Raw genomic sequence first — 27,560 nt, forward strand, 5'->3', positions numbered from 1 at the left:
AGAAAAAATTCGCTACACCCATAAATAAATTATTCTCCAATTTTACATTGTTATAACTCAAGTTTTTAGGAATAACTATTCGTTTTGTTCGTTTTTCGCTAGTTGGCTACCTACACAGACACAATAATTTTTGTGGTAAAAGTTAATAAACAGTGAAAAATCTCTCTTTTTTGTTCTTTTTCAATCAGTTTAAGTAGTTTAAGAACCTCAAAAATTTTTGCTACACCCAGAAAAAATCGACACTTTTTTCTTTCAATCAACCCCAGTTTCGCTACACCCAGGCGAAATCTAGGCTGCCACCGCTGCGCTGGAGGCTCCAAAATGACTTGAACCCACCTGAAGTCGTCTTCAAAGGGTGTTAAAATTGGAGTGTAGAGTGAATTTCAGCTTTCCATTTCCATTTGATGAAATTTTGTGAAAATTTAATGTTTCAAAAATCTGCTGGAGGCTTCAGAAAATTTTCAAAAAGTCGCTGGAGGCTCCAAAACGACTTGAAATTCACCTGCAGTACTTCGTAGCGTATTGAAATTAGTTTTTAGAATAAATTTCAGCTTTACAACTCCAATTTGATGGAATTTTGTGAGAATTTCGAGTTTCAAAAATCTACTGGAGGCTCCAGAACTGCTCAAAACGGGTTAAAACCGTTTCCAATCGATTTGGCATGTCGAAAATAGGGTATATCCCAAATTCAGCTTTCTTGGTCAATTTGGTAAAATTTTGATTTTTTCCCTCATTTTTGGCCTAAATTGGATTTTCAAAAATTCACAAAAAATCGAAAAACGCACTTTAGCAGTTGAAATTTTGACAGGTGATAAATTTTTGCATGATCTTTCGATCTACCTTTGTAAGGTTTGAAAAATTTCGTGCAAAGTCCTACATATATTGAAATGCAAAATCTGCGATTTTGGCTGACCTGTCAATCGAAGTTGCCGCCATTTTGTAAGTAAGGCCAACTTTTTTTTGGGGCAAGTTTGCTTTAAAATGTTCTTTAGGATGTCCCCTTTAAGAGAAAAGTTGTCCCGGTGGATCGGCGGGGGGGGGGGGGGGTGCAATTACTCCTATTGTCATATGCCGGACTATAAGGAACCCATTAATTGAGGAAACTGATAAATGATCATTTTATTATGGGAAAGGGGGATTTTCAGAAAATTGGAGATAGGCGAATTGTCCCCAACCCAGATCCTTTACAGCTGTACTCAAAATAGCAAGACTCTAATTTTAACAGAACACTCCAAACTAGAAATAATTGCAAAAATTAAAACATAAAAACTGAACGAATCGATCGTTTCAATAAAAACTAAAAGGATGAAACCGTACGTGATAAGTGAGACGTCTTTCTTTCCTGATTGTGCTACCTAGATAATATAGAACTGGAGATATCACTATTCACTACACAAATTTATTCTATTTTAATGATGAAAGTAACCAAAATTGAAAACTTACCAGTCACCAATAAGTAGATAAAGAATGACAGCTCCATCAGATGCAAACATAAGTATACCATGCGGCGCTAAGGCTCACACATGAAGTGCACAACACTACCGAACTACAACCCCCGAGAGAACAACGGTTCTTCCGACAGCACCGAACTTCAACCCCCAAGAGGAGCACGGTCCTCCCAAAGGCACACAACACAACACAGCACTACCGAACTACAACCCCCGAAAGAACAACGGTTCTCCCGACGGCACCGAACTACAACCCCCAGGAGGAGCACGATCCTCCCAAAGGCACACAACACTACGATCAAACGCAAGTATACCATGCGGCGCTATAGCTCACACATGAAGTGTATACACACACAACACTACCGAACTACAACCTCCAAGAGAACAACGGTTCTCCTGACGGTATCACTGCCACTACCGAACTACAACCTCCAGGAGGAGCACGGTCCTCCCAAAGGCACACAACACCATCATCATTCACAAACACAGGTAGGCATACCATGCGGCGCTAAAGCTCACACATGAAGTATACAACACTGCCAAATTACAAGCCTCGAGAGAAGCACAGTTCTCCCAAAGGCACACAACACCATTCGAAACGATTGGCATACACTTCCAGAAGATCTACAGCTCTTGCATGAAGCATAATAACACAACACACTACACTGCCGTCTTAGTCTTCCAGAGGCTGCAGCAAAGTGCGATGAAGTCTCCTTGAATGCTTGTAATTTGGATGGACACACGCTTCGACAAACTTCATCTGATATTGGAACCTGCAAAATTCAAGAAGTTGTTTACATCTATGTACAAGGAAAGGAAATTCTACAAATTGAATTTCATATTCATTTCATAAATGCCAGAAGTACCAATCAAAATTCTTTAAATATGGAAAAAATCTTAAGACATGTTGTAAAAATTGCTGAAGATTATTTTGGGTAATTCCACCAATATAATCAGGTTTTCAGGAGTAAAAAAAATGTATGAGGTAATAAATGAGCAAATGGTAGGTGAAGTTCCCCTGATGTCAGCAGCTCTTACCATGATTCCTCTGGATTTGTGCCTTCTTTGGAAACGAAAGAATGGAAGGAAAGGCCCAAAAAATAAACTTACCCATCAAAATTTTTAAAAAAGTTACTACTTATTTCAAAAATAGAAAACATAACTGTAATAAGGTTAATGTGCTAAAAATTTAAAAAATGAGAGGTTTTTGATACGTTCAGGCAAATGTAAGAAAATCAAGTATTCATCCCTGTTGTAACATTATCATCCTATACGTGTTACTTTTTTCTCGAGGATTTATTTGTTTATCATTGTGTGGTGCAATTTTTGAATTTTTTCCCCATAAATGTTGCCAGTAGTTCAGTCAATTTCTTCATCATTTCAGAAATAACGATTCCATTTTTCAAAAAATTAATATTAATATTGATTGAATAAGTAGCCTATGTTGCGAATTTGTACATCGAGTAAATACTATATGTACATACGCATAGATAGGTAGAGATACTAGGTGAACATGGATTATGGTCGTTTTTATTTTTTATTTTTTTTTTATTCTACTCGAGTCGAGTATCCGAAATAGATTTTCACAGACGTTTTCGAGCGAAAGAGAGAAAAAAAATCAATCATCTCGTGTGGATCAATTGTGCGAGTAATTTTCCAAGACAGCTAACACAATAGTTAAAACAATAAATCTTCTTTTCACTCTTTCGTGCTCCCTCCCAATGAAATGAAGGCGGATACGTGGTAATTTTTCAAAAAAAAGTTCCGACACCACGTAGGAGTATCCACATTTTGTTTTTACAACCATATTTCCTATATGTATTTCATGTTCCTCGGCTTCTTCAAGTTGAAACCCATCCTTTCGCCGTAATGTTTCTTTTCAATTCACAGCACAATGCCATGATTGGGCACATTTTTACGGATAGGATTTTGTCAGAAGAAACATAGGTTCGTTCGTTAGATAACATAAAAATTCAATTTGATTAACTGCTGTCGTAAAACGTTAATCAATACCGACCTAATTGAATCTATGAGAACTGAAATGGATTCGGCCATATTTTGGCACTTTTTTCAGGAAACACAAGAAACTGAGGTTGTTTGTTATTTCTTTGCAATACAATCAAAAAATTCATAAATTTCATTTTTTTGGAAAAATTCAACTATTTTAATTTTTTTGAAAAAATTCCATTTTTTTTACTCAATACGCTAAACACAATCTCTAGTCGACTTCATGCATATTGAAATTAGTTTACAGAAAATGCATTTCCGCTTTCCAATAGCCTCATTTGATGAAATTTTATGAAAATTTCAAGTTACAAAAATCTGCTGGAGGCTCCAAAACTGCTCTAAATGGTTTGAAACCGTTTCCAATTTCAATCGATTTGGCAGGTCAGAAATTACAGAGTTTCTTTAAAATTTCAGTTTTCTAGGTCAATTTGGTAACATTTTGATTTTTTTCTCATTTTTGACCAAAAGATTTTCAAAAATTCACCAAGAATCAAAAAACGGACTTGACACTTGAAATTTTGATTGGTGATGAATTTGTCCATGCTTTTTCGCTCTCCTGTAATTGGCTTACGCTGTTGGAGAGACCTAAATTGTAAATAAATAAATAAATAAATGTTCAAAAAATGTCGTCCAAGTCCTATGTTGGAAAGCAAAATCTGTGATTTCGACTGACCTGTCAATCAAAATTGCTGCCATTTTGTTGATATAAAGCTAAATTTTTTCGACAAGTTTGCTTTAAAATGTTCCTTAGGATGTACCCTTCAAGAAAAAAGTTGTCCCGGAAGGTGGGGGAGGGGTGCAATTATCCATATTGTCATATGCCGGACCAATGTATGTAGTATCTTCCAACTTATTTCAGTTCACCCATCGTCAGACTCATCAACAGGGTGTTCTAAAAATCACAAAAATTGCTTCTTTTTCTTATTCAGCAAACGGAACAGGATTGCTTCTGAAATTAGGTCACCTGGAATTGTTGAATTTAATATGAAAAATTTTTTACTAAACGCTCGGAGTTGGACACAAAAATGAATCTAATCAGTCGTCACAACATTCATAAACCATCTCTCAGTAAACTTTCAACACGTACCTACGTATTGAAAAATTTCGAAATTTCTCCACCGTACAGCTGAAGCGATAGGGTATAATTCATTGTGCGGGTTTTCGCAACTAGGAAAAAAAGAGCCCCCCCCCGTCAGGGCACGGCCATTACGCCTGAAAGAATTTTATTTACTTCGTCGATAGGAGCATTAAAATTTACGATATGTAGTTTTGATAGGATATGTGTGGTTCGGTGTGTGAAGGAGTAACAGTAAAGAGAACGTTGGCGAAGACAAATATTACGAGCACTACGTAGATGGAAAAGCACTTGAAACAGAATTTATGGCTGGTTTTTTCACCATTGTAGTATTAAAAGTATGAGGAGCGAGAGGAAGACGAATCATTGCGGCAAACTTTGCTCGGATCCCAATGTACAGTACGAGTATACAGACAAGGTAAGGCAGCGGGTCTCTGCGTAAACCGCGGCTAAGCATAGGAGGCTTCTATTGACAATAAAATTTGCTTTTTATTAAACCGTCATTTTACGCGGCTATTATTTTTTTTAGGTTGAAAAATTTATCCGCTAAAAGCGATGTGTTTTCTTGTTACGCGTACATGTAGCGCGGTTATATGTATTGGTAATATTAGCACCGAGGCAATACGTTTTTTCTTTTTTTTTATCTCGTTTGAAGTAAAACTTGGCGAAAAGAGAAAAAAAACAAGGGTTCCGCTCAGTCGGATTTACGTGCGAACCGTTTTTACGATTATTTCTGCACTTTACTGCGATATAATATTTCGCCGAATGTATATTTTTTGACGCAAGTTGAGATAAATGCTTCATAAAATTATGCAGCTCGTTACGAGAAGACGCGAATTTTTCTGCCATCGAGTCGAAAATCGTGTTCGCCTGTAGCATAAGTAAAGGGCGAAACGGAAAATCTTTTTCAAATTGGCGACAAGGTTTCAGCCGGAGCGAAAAATATCGCTTTCAGCCTATACGAGTATAAGGCAAAGGGCTCTCGGGGGAAAGAACATTTCGCGATGCTGCGAGTTAATGCTAGTACAGTCTTTAGTTCGTATTTACTATACCTTTACCTATACCCAGATGTACGTAATACGAGTATAGCGTATATGAAGACGAAGAGAAAAATGTACTCGAGTAAAATGGAAAAAGTTGCAAAAGTGGTCATTACTTTCGCTGGCGGATTGGCAACGACGTTCGGCGCACAACAGCGGGACATTTGAACGACCTAATCTGCAGACTTTTCTTTCAAAGTCGAGAAGTTGAAAAAAAAAAAAGTCGCCGGGTTAAGTACATATACGAAGGTGCGCGCGTCAAAAGCAAATTAATTTGTAGCACTAACTACGACGGCGTTATCACGACAGCAAACTCGATTTAATATTTCTTTTCCTTTTGAGAAAAATAAAGGATTTTGCTCGATATAATCTTCATTCTATAGTCCAACAGGCAAAAATTGCTCAAGAAATCGAACGAGGTGTCTAACAAAATTTCAAAATGAAAAAGCAGAACTCTAGCAGGACTTTTTTCAAACACTGTACTCTCTAAATTTGAAACAGTGAAATTTCACTGTTTCAAATTTAGAGAGTACGACTTCAGGAAATGGGGGAAGGAGGAGTAGCTGTCAATATTTTACACGTTATCTTATATCTTCTTATAATAATATCTAATATAATGTATATTAAAATGATGTCGGTTTTTTTGTTCCTACAAGATCTCAGTTAGTACTCAACCGATTTTCATAATAAAAGACCCCTCAATAGAAAGCTTGTGAAGTGTAGATTTGCATACTATTCTTGAAAGTTTGAAAAGTTTGGTTAAAAGCTCAAAAACCTTGAGTAATTATTTTGGCCGATCAAAACGCAGCATTCAGCAATTAGAATGATGTTGGATTATTTGTTCCTACCAGACCTCAGTATGTACTCAACCAATTTTCATAAAAGACCCCTCAATAGAAAGCTTGTGAAATGTAGGTATGCAGGTTATTCTTGAAAGTTTGAAAGGTTTGGCCAAAAGCTCAAAAAGCTTGAGAAATCATTTTGGCCAATCACAACGTAGCATTCGGCAGTAATTCCCACAAGATCTCAATAAATACACAACCGATTTTCATAAAAGACCACTCAATAGAAAGCTTGTGAAAAGTAGATTTGCAGGGTATTCTAGAAAGTTTGAAAGTTTGGCCAAAAGCTCAAAAACCTCGAGAAATCATTTCAGCCAATCACAACGCAGCATTTTTGGCGATTAGAATGATATTGGTTTTTTTGTTCCCCAGGATGAGACCCGTGTGTACTCAAAACTCAACCGATTTTCAAAAAAGACCCCTTAATAGAAAGCTTGTGAAGTGTAGATATGCAGGCAATATTGAAAGTTCAAAAAATTTGACTAAATGTTCGAAAAGCTCGAGGAACCATTTCGGCCAATCACAACGCAGCATTCAGCAAAGTTTTTTTGATTCCACGAGACCATAGATGGGTTGATTAACAAAAAAAAAAATGAATTAGGTTCAATTGGGGCGATTCTCTCAAAAAATTGAATCTCATTCAAAATCTGCGATTCAGTTTTCAAATGAATCCGATTCGGAATCGGATTCAATGGACTGATTCAAAAACCGTGATTCGCGATTCAACTTTCGTTATTTTTGCTACCTACTGCTGACTAGAAATGAAGTTTTGATGCAAAATGCGACATTTAAAAAAAAAACAGAAGCAACTCGGATTGAAATGGCCTGCAATTCACTTTGGAAAAATGTTACAAATGGAATGTTAACAGAATTTTTGTCTTTCCTCAAGCAGACGCTGAAGGATAATTTTTCAAATTTTCAAAGAAGTATGAAACCGATGGACAAAAATATATTTGAGACTGGAATACACCAATTTGGAAACAAATAACGGGAACTTTATCAGCCATGAAGGTCCAAAAAAGTATCTGAAAGTTTCAAAACGACTTGAAATCCGCCTGCAGTAGACTTCATGGCGTGTTGAAATTATGTTACAGAGCGAATTTCGGTTATATGTATAACTCCATTTGACGAAATTTTCAAGTTTCTAAAATCTGCCGGAGGCTTTGGGAATTTTCAAAAAGTCGCTGGAGGCTGCAAAATGACTTGAACCCACCCTACAGTAGACTTGATAACGCGTTTAAATTGGAGTGCTGCGTGAATTTTGGATTTCCATCTCTGTTTGGTAAAAATTTTATGGAAATTTTCGATCACTGGAAAATCTGGTGGAGACTCCAGATTGGCCAAAACCGATGGGGGGGGGGGACTAAGATCCATAATTTGGGAGAAAGCACACCCGGGACAGTAGAACTCCTGAGATTCATTTTCAGGATATCAAAATGGACCAGTATACCAAAAATCAACTTGCCACCTCGATTTTCACTATTCGATGCTAATTTTACTGGACTACACTCGATTGCCAAAAATTGTCAAAAAGTGCCTGCCGCTTTTTTAGTTACTAAAGTTACTTAATTCGTAGTTCGCAAGTTGCGACACTATACGAAATATGAAGCGTTCGCAGATTCGTAAATTGACGAGTAATGGTATTTTATCCTACTAGTAAAATAAAGTGATTTTTGACGATTTTTGAGGTTTATTTCCCGAGCAAAGCGAGGGAAGTAATTAAAAATCGCTGGAAATCACTTTATTTGACTAGTTGAATAACATATTTTATCCAAACGTGTGAAGAAAACGCGCATTTGATCACTCGAGCGACTAGCGAGAGTGAATAAAGTAGTGTTTTATTCTACTAGTAGGATAAAAATTTTTACAAGTCCAAGTTACGAACATGCGAACACAGCAACAGTGTAATTTCAAGTTCGCAAGTTACGAACCTGCGAACGAAATTAGTACTATATTCGCAGGTTCGCAAGTTGCGACACTACGAACCTGTATATGAAGCGTTCGCAGGTTCGCAAATTGACGAGTAAAAATTTTTACAATAAATAGGGGAAGTAAATGAACTGGAAAAGAGGAAAGGAAAAGGCGCGTTTTACTAACGAACAATTATTGTATCCTCCGTGATTTGAACACAGCAACGGAGTAATTTCAAGTTCGCAAGTTACGAACCTGCGAATAAGGTATGGTTAGTATTCGTAGGTTCGCAAGTTGCGAAACTACGAACCTGTGTATAAAGCGTTCGCAGGTTCGCAAATTAGCCAGTAACAATTTTTACTTTATAACTTGGTGCCAATTTGGAATTTTTTCTGTGCAAGAAATTCATGGAGGGGAGAGCCTGAAAACTACAAATTTTCAATTTTTCCCTCGAAAAAGTACTGACCACCCCTCTTACTCCGAAAACATGTATCCAGCCTGCAGCTGGGCAGTCACACAATGGAGCGCTAGGGCTCTTCCATCATGATTTTTGGGAAAATTCAACACAAAAATGGGTTCGCTGGCGTATTAAGTCGTACCCTCCCCCTCATATCCCCAAAAAGTTATATCCGTATTATGAAGGAGTTTGTTCCGTACCCATTGAACTACAGTTGGCGAAAAACGGTTCACATAATAAGGCGCAATGGAATCAAGTAACACCCCCTCCCGCGAAACACTGAGAAAAAATGAACTGTGATAGAATCGTTCAAAAGTGACTTTGTGAACTATTAAAATAGGCTGAAATTTCCCCGGCAATTAGGATATTTCAAAGAAAATATTTTTTGAGCATTATTGAAGAATTTTGAGCTCGATATTGGATCACGATTTTCAGAATTTTCCAACACTCGATTCGCAAAAATGAATTAAAATTCAAGCAGAAAATTATAATTTTCCATCATAAACACAAAATAACGTCTGTTCTGACAAATTCTATCAAAAACTTTTTTCGGTTGGTCTGTAGACCAAGAATGATACCTACTCGTACATAAAAAAAGGGGAAAATATAGATCGTGGTAAAGTAGACGTTAAAAGGAAGACGAACAGAGGAACAGAGGAACAGATGGCATGGAGTATGATGGGAGGACGCGACAACAAAGTATTTACCCAATTCGTCGGCAGCTTTATTGTGTAAGCTCGACGATGAAACTCATTACGTATTTTATCGTGTTTTGTGGCGCTTAATGCGGTGCCGTCTGCTGCGCGGCGCGGCGCTGCGGGGAAAAAATTTCAAAAGAGTAATTCCAGCCCAGCACATGTTTCCGACACGGCTATTTCGGCGTGGACACGTTCAAAGCGCCGTGAATTACGAGGCTGAAACAGTTTTCAAGAAACCAAGCACGAACTAAAAAGCGCGAAATCTGCGAATAGAATACAAGCCGTCGGCGACGTCGCCGTTGGCCTTTTTCCTCGTCTTCAAATTTATTGCCAGCTCTATCTCGTACACATCTATTTTATACGTATAGCGTATAGATTGTACGTATAGGATACTCGTATCTGTAATATGTACCATGGACCGTGGACCTAATACTCAATACTGACGCGATAATTCGTTAACCGAGCCTAAGCCCGAGGCCGATGAGGCGAATTTTACCGCAAAATGTGTGCCCAGGATATCCAAGGATACAGTCGCGAGTACTTACGAGTATAACTACACTGTCGACGGCCCAAGCACTACTGCATGTCAGATTTGTGCCCTACTTACCGGGCTTCTCTATACGTATTGTACAATTTTCTAGCCAACTTATCCGTTTAATGGAGGAAAAAGTGGTAAAAAAATTTCTCTATTGCGACATCGAGACGCTAAAGCGACGATTCTTTCAGCTTTATGGTTTTATTGTATCCGCAAGATTTCGCTTTTACGATAGGCCTATTATCAAAGCGGTCTTTCTCCCTTTCTCTCTAAATACACTCGCTCAACCATTAGTTGGCAATAAAAACCAATTCTCTTATTGTGTATGTCTATGTACGAGTACGAGAAGCTGCCTCCTTTAGGCATTGTTTTTCATCAGAATCAAATTATGTATTCGGCAGCACGGCATCGCATGCAGCGACAAAGGTCTATTCAAATTTCAAAGCTTGCCAAGGACGAAAAATTCAACTCTTCTCAACCACCGGAAAGTGCCTATCTCCGATGCCAAATTTTAATAAAATAATTCTGTCAATTATTCATCGTAGTTATCCGGACGTATTTTTGGGAAACACTCGAATAGCCTGAGTGAGATTATCGCATCGAGGAACCCAATATCTGCTTGAAATCTTATAAAATAAAGATTTCAACAATTACTTCCCGACTTCATTTCCTAAGTCTTCTAAATTACCAACTATCGCTTAAAAACTAATTGCCAACGCTGATCCATCTTGCAATAATTTTATAATGCCAAAATGTTAATTTACATTTGGAAATCCGCGCTCGAATATATCTCAATTTGTCGAGATTAAATGTTCTGAAACAGAAGAAGATCGAAGAGTCGGATAAACGGCGCAGCGGGCGGGGCGACGACGACTAACAAAATTTTCCCTTTTTCCTTTTCGCTTCGCCAAACACATCTTAACAATGAATTATGAAAAAACAAACTATTCGCTGATAAGAGTTGAAATTGAGATATATGAAAAATTACAAAAATGCGGCGTGAAATATCGATTCATTTTAATTTCAATTTTGGGCACGAGCTCTCGTTCATAATTAATTCTCCTCTCTCGCAGAATAAGTGGATACGGGATGGGGTCAGACAGTACCCAACATTGATGTTTCTTCGGAAAAATTCGCAAACGTCATATCAGGAAAAACTGACGAATTTTATCAAATTTTTAAGAAATTTAGTCAAAAGTGTACTAAACATTACTACAATAAATAAGCATAAAATGACATTGGAACATTTGAAAAGCATTAAAACCATACAAAATCACCAAAAATTGAGCAAATTTCTTTTCCTATCTAGGGTTGAAACGTACTACTTATCCAACCTCGCGAGAATCGCTCGGATGTAAAAATAAGTACTTCCACCCTCGTTCAGGAAAAATTACTTCATTAAACTCGGAGAAAAAGTGATTTTGAACTCGTGTGAGTTGTTCCCCTCACTTCGTTCGGGTCACAAACCTCACCCTCGTCAAAAATCACTTTTTCGGCCCTCGTTGTGTAATATACTATTAAAATTTGTCGAAACTTGACAAAATTTGCATAAAACATCGTGAAAACAAATCTATAAAAATTACATCAACACACTAACATGAACCTTGACCTTCGGCGAAAATTGCATAAAATATTTAGTCCGGCATATGACAATAGGAATAATAGCACCCTCCCCCCTTCCATCTACGCAAATCGATGAGGCAAATTTCTTCTTAAAAGGAACATTCTAAGGAACATTTTAAACCTGTCCTCTAATTAATAGAAATTTTGATGAAACGTTGTTTGGACATCTTTAAAAAAATGTTGGACCCAAAAATCAAAAATTTTCAAAAAGATACTGAAAGCCCCAAAATGACTTGAACCTAGCATCAATCGACTTAATAGCGTGTTTAAGTCGGAGTGCAGCGTAAATTTTGGATTTCCAATTTCATTTGATGAGATTTAGTGGAAATTTCAAGTTTCAAAAATCTGCCGGAGTCTCGAAAACTGCTCAAAATGGGGTTGAACCCGTTTCCAATCGATTTAGCAGGTTGAAAATAGTAGTCCGGCATATGACAATAGGAGTAATTGCACACCCCCCCCCCCGTCGATCGTCCGGGACAACTTTTTTCTTAAAGGGGACATGCTAAGGAACATTTTAAAGAAAACTTGCCCAAAAAAAAATTGGCCTTACTTACAAAATGGCGGCCACTTTGATTGACAGGTCAGCCGAAATCGCAGATTTTGCATTTCAACATAGGACTTGCACGAAATTTTTCAAACCTTACAAAGGTAGATCGAAAGATCATGCAAAAATTTATCACCTGTCAAAATTTCAAGTGATAAAGTGTGTTTTTCGATTTTTGTGGAATTTTTGAAAATCGAATTCGGGCCAAAAATGAGGAAAAAAATCAAAATTTTACCAAATTGACCGAGAAAGCTGAAATTTGGAATATACCCTATTTTCGACATCTGGAGCCTCCAGCAAATTTTTGAAACTCGAAATTCCCACAAAGTTCCATCAAATTGGAGTTGTAAAGCTGAAATTTATTCTGAAAACTAATTTCAATACGCTACGAAGTACTGCTAGTAAATTTCTAGTCATTTTGGAGCCTCCAGCGACTTTTTGAAAATTCCTGAAGCCTCCAGCACATGTTTGAAATTTTAAATTTTCACAAAATTTCAACAAATGGAGATGGAAAGCTGAAATTTACTCAACACTCCAATTTTAACACCCTCTGAAGACGACTTCAAGTGAGTTCAAGTCATTTTAGAGCCTCCAGCGACTTTTTTGAAAATTACTGGAGCCTCCAGTAGATTTTTGAAACTTGAAATTTCCCCAAAATTTCATCAAACTGAGATGGAGAGTCGAAATTCACTCTGCAGACTAATTTCAATACTCTACGAAGTTGACTGCTGGTGGATTTCAAGTCGTTTTGGAGACTCCAGCGACTTTTTGAAAGGTTATATGGCCTTTTTTCGGAAAATAGAAATTTCCTAAAAGTAGCTGGAAGCTTCAAAACCATTTGAAACCACCATGTAGTCTGCGAAGTACATTTAAGCTTGCCAACTCCATTTGATAAATTAATGTTGGGGAAATTTCAAGTTTCAAAAATCTACTGGAGGCTCCAGTAATTTTCAAAAAAGGTCGCTGGAGGCTCTAAAATGGCTTGAACCCATCTGAAGTCGTCTTCAGAGGGTGTTAAAATTGGAGTGTAGAGTAAATTTCAGCTTTCCATCTCAGTTTGATGAAACTTTGTAAAAATTTAAAGTTTCAAAAATCTACTGGAGGCTCCAGTAATTTTCAAAAAAGTCGCTGGAGGCTCTAAAATGACTTGAACACACCTGAAGTCGTCTTCAGAGTTTGCTAAAATAAGTTTGCAGAATAAATTTCGACTCTCTATCTCAGTTTGATGAAATTTTGAGAAAATTTCAAGTTTCAAAAATCTACTGGAGGCTCCAGGAATTTTCAAAAAAGTCGCTGGAGGCTCCAAAACGACTTAAAATTCACCTGCAGTACTTCGTAGCGTATTGAATATAGTTTTTAGAATAAATTTCAGCTTTACAGCTCCAATTTGGTGGAATTTTGTGGGAATTTCGAGTTTCAAAAATCTGCTGGAGGCTCCAGAACTGCTCAAAACGGATTGAAACCGTTTCCAATCGATTTGGCATGTCGAAAATAGGGTGTATTCCAAATTTCAGTCTTCTTGGTCAATTTGGTAAAATTTTGATTTTTTCCCTCATTTTTGGCCTTCGATTTTTAAAAATTCACCAAAAATCGAAAAACGCACTTTAGCACTTGAAATTTGGACAGGTGATAAATTTTTGCATGATCTTTCGATTTACTTTTGTAAAGTTTGAAAAATTTCGTGCAAGTCTTATGTTGAAACGCGAAATCTGAGATTTCGGCTGACCTGTCAGTCAAACTGGCCGCCATTTTGTAAGTAAGGCCAACTTTTTTTTGGGCAAGTTGGCTTTAAAATGTTCCTTAGGATGTCCCCTTCAAGAAAGAAGTTGTCCCGGAGGATCGGCGGGGGGGGGGTGCAATTACTCCTATTGTCATATGCCGGACTATAGTGTGTATATTCCAAATTTCAGCTTTCGTAGGCCAATTTGGTAAAATTTTGATATCCTTTCTCATTTTTGGTTAAAATTTGGTTTTCAAAAATTTGCCAAAAATCTAAAAATACACTTCAGCGCTTAAAATTTCGTCTACTGATGAATTTTCGCATGCTCTTTCGATTCAGCTCCGTCCAGTTAAAAAAATTTCGTGCGTGTCCCATTAATACGTTGGCATACAAAATCTGGAATTTCCGCTGACCTGTCAACCAAAATGGCAGTCATTTTGTTAGTAAGGCCAAATTTTTTTTTTGGCAAGTTTGCTTTATGTTCCTCAGGATGTCCACTTCACGAAAAAAATTATTTTAGAGGATAGGCTACGGAAGGGGGGGTGGTGGTGCAATTATTCCTTTTGTCGTATGCCGGACTAATCGCCAAGATGTGAGAAATCCTACTCCCTCGACATTTCACACAGAAATTCGCTCCAAATTACCAAATTCCTTTGAAAACCTGCAGCAGAAAATTCACAAAAATCTGGGAAATCGCTCGAAAGCTCATTTAAAATGTATGAAAAATTCCTCGAAAGTGAAATCGTATAGCAAATCCGATTCTCGATTTTAGCACGCGAAATACGGGAATTATTTTCGGCAAATTCCATATTCAACGGAACACGTACGGTAGAAAAGCTTCGCGTACTAATTATTTTTGCAAATAATCTGTCATTCGGTTGGAACGTTGGAACCCTACTCAAAATCAAACGCTGCACACCTCTTTACAGGGAAACTGGGACGTAGCTGTAAAGGTATAATTACATAAGTAATAAATTAATTGAATTTCGCGCCAGAAAGGTTTATTAGCAGCCTATACGGTCACAAACGGAATGACAATTTTTCACCGTGGAAATTTCGAAAGATACGTATACGAGTATAAGGTTTACGATATTTTTTTTAAAAAAAAGTTTCGCACTAATTGCGAAAGGTTTCATTGACAACGCGTTAAGCGAATGTGTAGGAAAATACGAGTATACAACGGTATCCGTGCCCTATTTTGCGATTTCTTTGATGTGCCCTCGATCGAATTCCGTACACCGAGTTTGAAACGAGAGGATAGCTCACTTCGGTAATTACTAATTGGTATAGACAGTGCAGAAGGTAGACTACGCAGTTTTCCTGAAGGTGTCAAATGACAATTAAAATGTGCTATCGATACCTATTACCTATACTCTCGAATAGGTACACTAACCAACGGGTATCGATGAGGAGAAGGAGGAGTGAGCATTTTTTAGAAACATTAACACTCACAAATACATCGAATGCGTAGGTGTAATTCATTTTTAATGGCGTAAAAAAACCAACCTCCGAGAAAGCAGCTTTTTCAAAATGATTCGCAGAGTTCAAAATGCCAGTCGAGTACCTGCAACCCTCTTTCACCATATTTAGCACTTGAGAAGCTCGTACCAAAAAAAAAATATATATTTTTTCGAAAGTCTAATCGATCATTTATACTTGAACGAAATGTAAGCACTATAAGCAGTAAGTAAGTACCACGGTAGGGGTGTTTTGACAATGAGAAAAATCCTCGTTCGCGTTGGCTTTTTGCAAAAACAGTGGTTCACCTGTTCCTTCTGAAGAGAAAAGTAAGGTTATACCCGCGGACGCGGACACGGACAGAACGATATGCTCGATTATTGATTTTTATCTACAAGTTGAGAGTCAGAGTCGCCGTTCGTTCTAGCGTGTTCCTTGAATTCGATATTTTAGCGCACGAAAACGTTTTTTTAACCCCGCAGGGCTTCTAACATTTTCAACTTTTCAATGTCACATGATAAAATTACTTTCATTTTTACCATTTTTCTCCTCTCGTCGTTTCTAACAAAGATGAATCAAATTCTCTTTGTCGGTAGGTAAACGCGAAAACGTAATAAGAATTTCATTCCCTCTTCACATACCATATAGTGGCTGAAATTTCAAAGTTGAAGGACGATAGTCAAAAATAGTCATCGATGGTATTTTTCATTTAAAACATCTCAGCAAAGGCAACTTTCCGTCTCTATTAGGTAAACTAAAAACCAGGAAAAAATATGTACTACAGCCAGCCACTTAAAAATTCTCACTGCTTCGGTCAAATCTGCGTCGCTCGTGGAGATTTGAAAAATACGCGCGACTAAAATTCAACGAGACTACGACGAAAGACCAAATTAAATTTCAAACGCGACGAAAATCGAAAACTAAAAATATAAAACGAGTGGGGTGAGATGAAATGGGGTGCGGCAAGATGACGAGTTGATTTGCTAAAATATACGGCGGAAGTAAATTTTCCAAAATGGATGTTTGATTAGTATTAAAATTATACAGTCGATTGAGCGGTAGAAGAATACGCCGGGTTCTTTTTTTTCGGATCGATTTTTAAAAGGCGGCAGTTTCGCCGTTTTACAGCGAAAATTTTTGCTAAAGTAATCAAGAAGGGACTCGACCCGACCCGACCCGGATGCTGCCGGTTAATTTTAAAGGTGCGCTTCTTCGAGTGTACTGTACGCAAAAAGTAATGGTAAATGTGATTTATGGCGCACTGAAGAGGAGGCGGATGCGTCTGTATAGTGTATATACGGTACGAGTATAAAGCTACGAGAAGTTTTAAACGTTTTCGTTTATTCGTGTTGGAAATAATCCAACAGAGTAGATCCTCAAATTAGCGAGAACAAAGTTACCATGTTTGACGATGTCTTAGCACGACTAGGACTGCCGCATATCGCGGCTTAAATAAGTTCTATATGGTACTTGGTAGTTTCAAATGCGCGTTTCGTATTTCAGCCATTGATATACTTAAGGAAAAGAAACAAAGCACCGACATGCCAGCGCCAACCCTTTCAATCAATAAATCAACCCATCAAATGCAGCAAACTGGTTACTTACAAGGTTGCAACCAGATTGAAATTCCTCGTAAGAGGTGTTTCCATTAAAATTTTAGATACGTTGTGATTTGTGGGGAAGGAAAGGAAGGGTCCGGAAAAGCATGATGAGATCTATTCTATAGTATCTTATCTCGTCTCAAAATTCCAAAATGAAATTTGACTCCACATTACAGATTCTTCAAACTTTCAATTACCTGTATCCAGGGCTGTAAGGTAATTTATGTTGGTACATTACAGCGGTATTTTACCAAAAGTTTATTACCGTATTTTACCATAATTTACCAAACAGCCAAATTGAACACTTTTTTTTCATCTTTCCTTCATAAATTTCCTTTCCATGGAAATTTAGATTTGAAAATTACCAAAAATTTTCCTCATAAAGTTCCAAAAAATGTTCATGGAAAATTCCCTATAATCTGTAATAACACCTAAAACAGATGAAAATTTACTTCAGAGGCAGGTCAGAAGTTCAGAACTTCGAAGTCAAACTACAAATAACTCTTCATATCCAAAATGGTAAAATACCGTATTTTACTGCTGTATTTTACCAGCGAATAAATTACGGTAATTTAACAGCCCTGCCTAGGTACATATATCTCAGCTTTCTGCGAAAATTTTCAAAATTTTTAAAAGTAATATTTTCATATTTACAAAAAATGATATTTTTCATAAAACAACCCTGAAGCACAATTTCCAAAATAACTTTTTTTTTCAAAAAAAAAATTCTCATCTTTTCATTTTTGACCAAAAATTATTTTAGATTTGAAAAGTATGCCACTCATGCATTTGTAAATTGCCTGGAAAATCATTTTATATTTTTTCTCAAATTTTTGAATTTTGGCTTCAAAACTGTTTGACGTAATATAGGTAAGTACCTATTATTTAGAATGTTCTCATCTGTCATCTTCTGTCGTCGTCATCGTGGTCGCGCTCCTTTACAGGAGATAGCGTATATGTCCATCTATATGAGCTGGTATCTAGCGTATCTGATCATTTCTTTCAGAGTCTTACAGGGAGAGTTGGCTGGTGAGTTTTGTTATGAGTATACATATTTTGTGCGTTTATGTCGTCTTCGTGAGGTTGGTGTTTCCAATACCTCCTGGGGTATCGGCTCATAGAGCAATTAGTAGCTGTGTGTTTGCTACGTATTTTTATGATACACAGATACGCATACAGATTTTATAATGCACTATTGGCAGCTGCATTGAGTGGTGTTTATTATGAGGGGTTATCTTAGCGACCATGGGTGCCAGAGGCAAGGGTTCTCCCACTTATTTGAGTACAAATATACCAGCAAAGAGTTGGGCTGAGCACAGAGATCTTAGTCATTATAAGACTTTGTTGAAGTAAGTAAGTACATACTCGTATAGTGCATGGCCTGGTGGCTGCTATTTTTCCTTGGTTGCCAAGAGATACCTGCTCCATTGACGTTGTATTGACAATTATGATTTTGATACCAGTATTACACAAATAAGTAAGTTATCTTACTGAGTACACTGATATATGAATACTTGTTAGAATATGTTTTGCTTTAGCTATTTGAATGATATCATGGTGCATTGCGCACACAATGTAACTAGATATGATTTTAATTGAGACAGTGATTGTAATTAGTACAGTGGTCGCCTTTTGATACGCGCATTGTATGTCTTGTCAGTGAGTCAGGACCCTGTGGGGAACTTAAAGAGGTACCACTGTGCAGTATGTGTGACTAGCCATACAGGTGACAATGTGGCCTCTTAGATAAACCTGTGTTGGTGCCTAGGGCGTCGCTGCACGACGCTGTTAGTTGGCCATTGAAGATCATTCCGTTATACTGACACTGATGGGTGAACCACGGGTAGAATTGGTACTGTGGTCCAAAGCATCCCCACAGTTGGCCGTGGCTGAGACGGAGGTCTTTAAGAATTGATTGAGATTGAGATATTTACGAGTTATCTACAAGTTATTTACGAGCCTTGCATGATCTATGAGTAGTAGGTATGTGTGTGTACTCAAAAGCGATTATTTTTATTGCAGATCGCTTATCATCCATCCAAGTTCCAGCTAAACCAGAACTCTGGACCCAACAACCTCAATTGATTGCTTGATTGATTTACAATATCAATTTATATAATTGGCATATTCTTTTGATAACATTTTATTTTACCTGATAATTATGTTTGATAATTAATAAATAGTCATGTGGTTTGTAATGGCTATTTCCTGACATATTTTCAAACTAGGTACTTACTTTTTCAGAGTATATTTTTACACTTCTTATTTTAGAAATCAGGATAGAAAAAATATGTACCAATTTTGAACATTTTCTCAAATCCCAAATTGAAATTATTTTGAGCCGACCTCAATTTTTTTCAATCCGCTTAAGGATGTTATACTCCTTCCTATGTAATGAAATTTTCCAATTTCCATTTGGGTCATTCCATGTCAACTCAACCAACGTTTTTGAGTCATGTCTTTCGATTTCGCTCAAATTTTTTTAGAACATATACCCACCCAGTAAGTAATAACCCCGCAATCAGTTTGGTCCCAGCCCCCTCAGGGGGTGGCTGGGGGGGTCCTATTATTTTTACATTGTCTCGAGGTACTCAACTTCAACAGCCCATTCCTCCAAAACTATGATACTTTGATCAAAACTGATTTCACAGTTTGAAAGGGCATTGCATTTAGAACATTTTAAGCATTTTGAAATTTTCAAAAGTCAACAAATTTCAAAATGGCGCTGTAAGTGGGAGCTACTATTTAAAAGTTTGAAAAAATTTCCATAGATGAACCTTTTGATGCTTTTTCGAAATATTCAAGTTTCGAGATGGGATCTCTTGATGGAGGGGGAGCACCCCCACCCCCAATTATGGGTGAAACTTTTGAAAGAAAATCTGAGGCATGTGACATATCGAATTCTATGTTTTTGGTGACGCTGAACACGAAAATGACGTCAGATTTTTGATAGGACCTCATCCATGGCTCCCAGCACCTCCCCAAAAGGGGTAAGAGTTCAAAAAAGTGTTTTGTTCGTGCGACACATGGAATAGTATGTTTTTGGTGACGCTGAACACGAATATGACGTCAGATTTTTGATTGGACCCGTTCACGGACCCCAGCACCTCTCTAAAGGAGGTAACCCCCAAAAACATGGTTACCTTCGTGTGACACATGAAACAGTATGTATTCGATATCGCTGAACACGAATATTGCCACAGTTTTTTTAATCGACTTCACCCATGGTCCCCAGAACCTCCCCCAAATGGTTGGGAGCCGTGGATGGAGTCCAATCAAAAATCTGACGTCAAAAAGAGTCACTCTTCGATTCGCAAAAAGATACTCATTTTTAAAATCTGAATACCTGCAAATTTTCACAATCACATAAACAAATACGTACAGGAACACGAGGAGCATAATTCTTTCAACCATCCAAAATCCTACAAAGTTACGTACGAGTACAACCGCTCATAACTGCCAAAAGTTGAAAAAAAATCATTTTCCGCGAAATTTCACCTCTATAAAAACGCTGATTAGGCACGTAACCAAACCGGCGAATTGTTTAAAATGTCGAAAATTTCAAAAGAGACACTTTTCACGAGCACGATAACAAAACGCAAACACGTACCAAGCCAAAAATACGCTACCGAGTACGCGAAAATGATTAATACGCAAACATGTTAAATAAAGGGAAAATATTAAGGGTAAAATCATTTGCATAGCCTACGCTTTTTCAAGCTCGCATACCAAAAAAAAAAAAAATCATCTCGCTTTCGTCCGGCTCCCGACGAGTTCCGAATATAGTTGTTTCGAAACATTATTTCCTACACTTGCAAAAAAAAAAAAAAACAAAATTAAAAAACAAAAACGGAAGAGTAAAAAACCACGATAGCAATATGCTATGAAAAATTAATTTAAAACATGGCTAACGATACGAAATTAATTAAAAACCGTCGCGTCCCGCTGCTGGCCCGAGCCAAAAGTAGCCACACGAGCGTGTACGTTTTTCATTTTTCAAAGAACAATTTCCGAAAGTTTATATCAGTTTACCACAGAATTGGAACGAGTATGCATATTAGTATTTTAATATGTATTTCCACCAATTACCAACGCAGCTCGGTTAATATCTAGAATTTTGCCGCGAAATTAGCGTTTGATTCGATTAAATATGGAATTACCAAGAGTTCAGAGAGATCAGAAGTTCGAAGCTCGAGCTTTCATTTACAAGAACGAAGCGCATCTTAATCTATCAGTTTCCTGCCGATAAAATATCGAAATTCAATCGACTCGCCGTTTAATTCAGTGCACAAGCACAACAAACGAGCCACGTTATTTAAATTCCAATTTCCAGCCTTAAAAATATTCTCGCTGTATTTTCACTCGATTTCGACGACGACGTCCGATACAGAAATTTTTATCCTGAAAAAGCTCGCCTAAAAAAAAATAATAATAAAATGAAATAAATAATAAACCGAGAGTTTCGTAAAACGGCGGAAAGAAAACTCGCTTTCAAACCAAACCCACCGAGATTTCAAAATTTAGAAATCAAAATTACAGCCAATGGCGATTTCTCAAGAGTGTTGCTCTCTTCCCGGCCGCCTTCTCTAAAAAGCAAAAGGGTTCGAATCCAACGAATTGATTTATTACGACCGAATTTATCGACGATATTGGCGGTTTGTGCGAACCTTCCTCTTGTTTTGCGTTCGGTGCGCTGCTACCACTACTTATGTGTATTGTGTATGTATATGTATGTATGTATATCGTCTAGATAGCTCGAATTAATGAATTTTGTATTTTTGAATGCTACACCACCCTTGTATGGGGTATGTTTTTCTACTAGTGCACATGATACCAGTTTTCTACATGGAATAAAAAATAGGTACCTACCGAAATAGCGGTCATTCACCGGATACCCATCACTTTCGCATCCTCATGAATTTTCGAAAAAAGGGGCATGTCCTAAAACCCTCGTAATCACAGCTTCAGAGATCAAAGTTTATTTTTGGCGATTTTTGAAAATTAAAAACAGCTGTTTCAAGGGCGACTTTCAAACTTTATCTTGGAATATCAGGTACACACATTTGCCAGCTCTTTCGATTTCGCTGGATTTCGTTCAAATCAGAGAGGTGTGAGTTCAAAAGGTTCCTTCTACTTGAAGATTGATAAATATTGTTCTTCTTGGATGTAAAACATTTTGCAAAAACGAAACACAAGGAGTAAGAATGATGGTCTGAGAGTCGAACCTTCGTATTTGAAACGTACCGAGAGATTTGAAAGGGTACTCGGGGGTAAAATAGGTGGAAGGTCTCTGTCCTCAGCTTTTGAAATTTATCGCCGAACTCAATTCGAGCATACGAAATTTTTTTTCTTCCAAAAATATATCTGCACGAGTATCTACTACAAGTGGAATTTTTTTTTCAAATTTTTCCTTCAGGTGGGTCATCTTCAAAAACTCAAAAAAACACTCAAAAATGTGTTTTTTGTGTAAAAGCACCACCAAAAAAAATAAAAAATTGATACTGCCGGTGATATAATTCTAAAATTTTGCATGCAGGCATCTAAAAACAGTAGAAAATCCAACAACTTCTTGTAAACCACATTTTGAGCCCATGCCCCCCCCCCCCATCAGCAATTCGAGACACCTAGAAAAAAATGATAATTTCAAAATTCCGACAGAAAATTCGAATGGAAAACTTTCCCGAATTCAATTTTGAAACGAACTAAAAAATGCCACGCTATCGAAAAAACGACCAATCTGTGCAATAAACACACGAAGCCAGCAAATAACGGCATTAGTAGTTTGGCTGCAACCTACGTGAAAAAGTTATCTTCATTATTATTTGATAAATTCGTATTCTCGGCTGTTTCACAACCAAAACTACCGTAAGGTAGTTAATGGTTTGCGTGTATCAATCATTTCCCATCCCTCATTCCAATTACGGTGCAGTACACGTAACGTCGGTTCTGACCTGCGAGCAGTTTCACCCTCGTCCCACTACTCGTATTGCGGCCTCGCATAAACCACCTTACTGGCTGAAAAATACGGTAAAATTTCTTATATCGCGATCGAAGGTCGCACTTGTAAGTATAAAGAGAACAACTACACAACTACCAAGTACGAAGTAGCAGGTAAACCGCTACTTGGGCGTACTTACAATTTTTCCGAACAAAGTTTTATTACCTTTTAATTACACGCGACTCTCAGGGTCAGTCAGAGAGGGGGTTGAATATCGAGCTGGTAGTATCCCCCCCCCCATCATCATCATATCGTTCAGAAGTTTGGATGCAATAAAATATTATTCGACTACCTCATATGGTACACGCACCTTTGCAGGAAAAAAATTTTTATCGTTCAACCGACTTTGCATTTATCTACCCCCCCTTCCCCACGTACACTTTTTTCCCGAAAAATGGCTCGAATAACCAAAAAAAAAGAGTTGCCATGCACTAAGGAGAGATTTGGTTGCTCCATTAGTTGCATTTCAATCAAATCAGGAATCATTTTTGTCTCCTCGAGTTTCTTCTCCTAAAATGCTTTTCTCGACATTTTCGTGATTGTTTACAAGTACGTGTACACTGTACATTGAATACTTGAATTCGTGTCAACTTTGAAGACCTCTAAAAAATAAGAGAGCTATCATTTTGGAGGAGGCGAGGGTGGAGAGATTTTTTCCAACAACGGTAGAAATTTTTACAGAAGGATTTTTACCAAAAACGAAAAATTCTTTATAAATTTCCAGGCTTCAATTTTTCAATTTTTTCACGTTTTCCAACTTTTGATAGACATTAAGGGATTGGTCTTGTTTGGGAGATCGTGGGAGGATTTGCGCTTGAAAATGGAGTTACCTAAACGAACTTTGATCAGAAATGAAAAAAATTTCAAAAAAAGTTTACAGACTTCAATTTTTTATTTTTTTTTTGTTTTAGCAAATTTGGGCGAGGCCATTTCACGTCAAATTATCCCGTTTCTGAGTTTAGGGAAACCGCTTTAGCCAAGTATAGGGAAAGGGGCATGTTGGGAGTCTCAAACTTTTGGTCGTGATGTAAAAAAATATCAAATATGGTGTGACATATCATTTCATATGTTTTCGAGAGCGCTCGTCTACAGCCCCAGTGCATTTTCAAAATTTCCTAAAAATTGAGAAACTCGCGCTACTTGCAGGTTATTAAGACCTCAGCGATTCTGATCAAAGTGATCTGAAAGTTTTTGGGGAAAATTCAACGAAATTTTTTATAAATTGAACTTTTGAAATCTCTGGCAAATACTTTCGAAATTAAGAGCCTTCAATTCTGCCAGTAAAACGGCGTAAACAGATTTTCATCAAGATGCAACGGTCCCGAGCAATGAAACTCTAAAATTGAGCAGTATGAAGAGAAATTTCACCAGCTGAAAAAAAGTACCCACGTGCCCCGAGAGAGACTGGATAGCCAATGAAGGCGATTTCTCATCGTTTCTACGTAACCGCACCAAAATATTTGAGTAAAAACTAAAAATCAGATTAGAGTACCTAACTAAAGCCAAAACCAACTGATCTGACTTGGAATGACCCGATAGACCTCCGTGCAATAGGATCAACAAATACAGTATTGTTTGGGAGACTGAGGTAAGTTTTTCTCAAAAAAGCGGTTATTTAAAAGAATTCTGACAAAAAAAAATAATAAAAAATTTGGCGATGCATTAGTTTTTTCCTCTTTTTATAAATGGAGAGGGGGGCTGCTCCCGGCTCAACTTTTTTTGGATAAGGAGAAAATAAAAAAAAAATAAGGAATCGTTTTCTCATAAAATCCAACAACTATAAGGTTGGGAGTGCAAAAAAGGAAACTTCAAAATCAGAGCTACCATAATGTTTGCCTATCCTGAGATATGAAGGGCCCGAACGGTTTTATCAATCTCGCGTCACTCAAGAATCACAATAGAGAGCTTCGCTTTGCGAACATCAACAGTACATTTTTAGCAGAGGATGTAGTCAGCAAGGGTCTTACAACCCAAAAACCTGATAAACGTGTCCAGAAGGTAATCATTCAATTTTCAATGTTTCTCGAAGAAAAAATGTGTCTCTTTGCAAATGTCCAACGCTCGTTTTAGTACCTTAATCAGGTGAAACACTTTTCACGTGACATCTGAGCAGGACTCGAGCCACACACATATGAAAGTATTCCATCATCAGACTCAAAAATGTGTAATTTTTCAAAAAAAAAAAAAAAAAAAAAAAAAAAAAAAAAAAAAAAAGGAAAGCAAAATTTCAAACAATTTAAAAATCTGAACCGCTTTCTTTCTAATTTTTACATTCGAGTCTTCATCAATAACCAAATTCTTAGGATACATATAGAAAGAGTGAAGAGTCGCCTTAAACGGCATCATCAAACACAATTTTTGAACGACTTCGCTCCGAACTTAATACACAAACAGACGCGTACAACGCGGGAAAAATTGCTCATCGGTGCGGTTTTCTGGTCAGTTACGCGGGGCATGGGCATAGGCATGGGCATCGGGGCAACTGTGTTCATAAAAATGATGAACATCGCGGCGGCGCGTCTCTGTCCAGGTCCATCAGCGCCGTGTCACAAAATTACTCGACTCGCGAGCGTATTTATAAACAAAATCGATGTCACGCAGTGTTACCGTCCGGCCAAGAGCTTCGTGACGAATAAAAATAGCAACGTTACGTAACTTAAGTTTATAACGACCATCAGCTTCCAGCTCCATTAGTTATAGGCAAACAAATTCGAGTCAGCTGGATAGAAGGGAAGCTTCGGTCATGACTTGGGCTATACAAAATAGCGAATTGAAGCTTCCCGCGACTCCGCCGGCGGCTGGTTTGGCGATTTCGTTCTTCGCGCGACGAATGTTTGATCGGCTCTCGCGAACGTTTCGTTTCGAGACGGAATTCTTTCGTCGCGTCGTTGCTCAGAAACGCTAGTAACGCCAAACCTGGTTCAGGAGGCGATTCAGAAGTAAAGACTTGACGGATCTCGATGATCTGGATAATAGATCGGCGGCGGCGTTAGTGAAGAAGAAGATTGTCTGATTGTCCAATGCGTTTCCACCGGGGGCCTTCGTGTCCTCTGGTCCTGGTCATTGTGAATCAGCCACTCTCCACCCTGTCTGGTTGGGGGTTACAGAACCACAAAAGTGGGGAAAGTTTTGAAAAATCGAACTGCCAAATATATGCGGCAGACGTGTTCCAAAGTTTTTGTATCGCTTAATAGGTCATAAAAATTCATAAAAATACTTATCTGCCACTCTGCAACTTGTCGCTTCATGTAGTAGGGGAAAGGAGAGGTTCAAGTTCAAAATTTCCAAAAAAAAAATCAATTTCTGAACCTGAAGAGATTTTGGGTTGATATTCACATGGTAGACGGGTACTATCGAGAAACTTCGGAGTGGAAAGTTTCAGACCTCCAGACCCCCTCCCCTTTTTTTGGATTTACAATACAAATTATTTTCTCAACCCCGTGAGAACAGATTTTTTTGATTTTTTGGTATGTTGTGAACATTTATGAGAGGCTTCCCCTCAAAAATTTCCAACCCCCTCCCATCATATTTACCCCTTAAATGGTGTTTTCCAACTTTTTTTATGCTTTTTAACAATGGAAATTACGAGGTACAATTTTGGAAACACGTTTTTTGGATGTATTTTTGATCCCTAAACATCGTGAATTTTTTTCGAAATTTTTGCGTTGGTGCGCTGCGGTGAAAAATTCAAAAAATGTGTTCTAGAGGGGGGTAAAATGAAAATTTTGGGAGAAATAAAAATTAACCGCATGTTTCGATACCGCTGAGCACGAATATGACGTCAGATTTTCTGCTACATTCATCTACCCTCCCCCCTCCACAGCCTTCAGACCCCCACCACAATTTTTACTATTTTCGAAATAAAGTTATTTTTATGATATTGGTGTCATTTTTAAATGATTCGAACCTCCTGAAACTCGAATATCAAGTCTGATTTTGTGCTACTTTCATCTAGCCCCTTCTAGAGCTCCATTCCTCCCCCCCTCAATTTCCACTATTTCTAAAATAGCACTACATCTAGCACTGCATTTGTCGTCATATTCGCGTTCAGAGGTTTGGATTAATACGTAATCGATACCAATATTATGAATATAGTGCTATTTTAGAAATAGTAGAAATTGAGGGGGGGGGGGGGAATGGAGCTCTAGAAGGGGCTAGATGAAAGTAGCACAAAATCGGACTTGATATTCGGGTTTCAGGAGGTTCAAATCATTTGAAAATGACACTAATATCATAAAAGTAAGTTCATTTAAAAATTGTGATGGGGAACTGAAGGCTCTGCAGGAGGGTAGATGAGTGTAGCAGAAAATCTGACGTCATATTCGTGCTTAACGGTATCGAATCATGCGGAAACGACACCTTACTCGTTAATTTTTATTTCTCCCAAACCCAAAATTTTCATTTTACCCCCCCTCCCCCTAGAACACATTTTTTGAATTTTTCACCACAGCGCACCAACGCAAAAATTTCGAAAAAAATTCACGATGTTTAGGGATCAAAAATACGAGTACATCCAAAAACCGTGTTTCTAAAACTGTACCTCGCAATTCGCATTCTTAAAAAGCATAAAAAAAGTTAGAAAACACCATTAAAGGGGTAAATA

The 27,560-nt window shown here is 37.7% G+C and overlaps 1 long non-coding RNA gene across 1 annotated transcript in view; it reads right to left on the minus strand.

Annotated features, from left to right (window-relative positions):
* LOC135842648 (uncharacterized) overlaps positions 1–27,560 on the minus strand; it is a 102,082-nt gene that overhangs the window by 16,089 nt on the left and 58,433 nt on the right. The window contains exon 3 of the long non-coding RNA XR_010558164.1: positions 1,444–2,221. This is a non-coding gene — a long non-coding RNA (uncharacterized LOC135842648). The remainder of the gene's footprint in view (positions 1–1,443; positions 2,222–27,560) is intronic.

Source organism: Planococcus citri, chromosome 4 (genome assembly GCF_950023065.1).
Source record: "Planococcus citri chromosome 4, ihPlaCitr1.1, whole genome shotgun sequence".
Classification (NCBI taxonomy): domain Eukaryota; kingdom Metazoa; phylum Arthropoda; class Insecta; order Hemiptera; family Pseudococcidae; genus Planococcus; species Planococcus citri.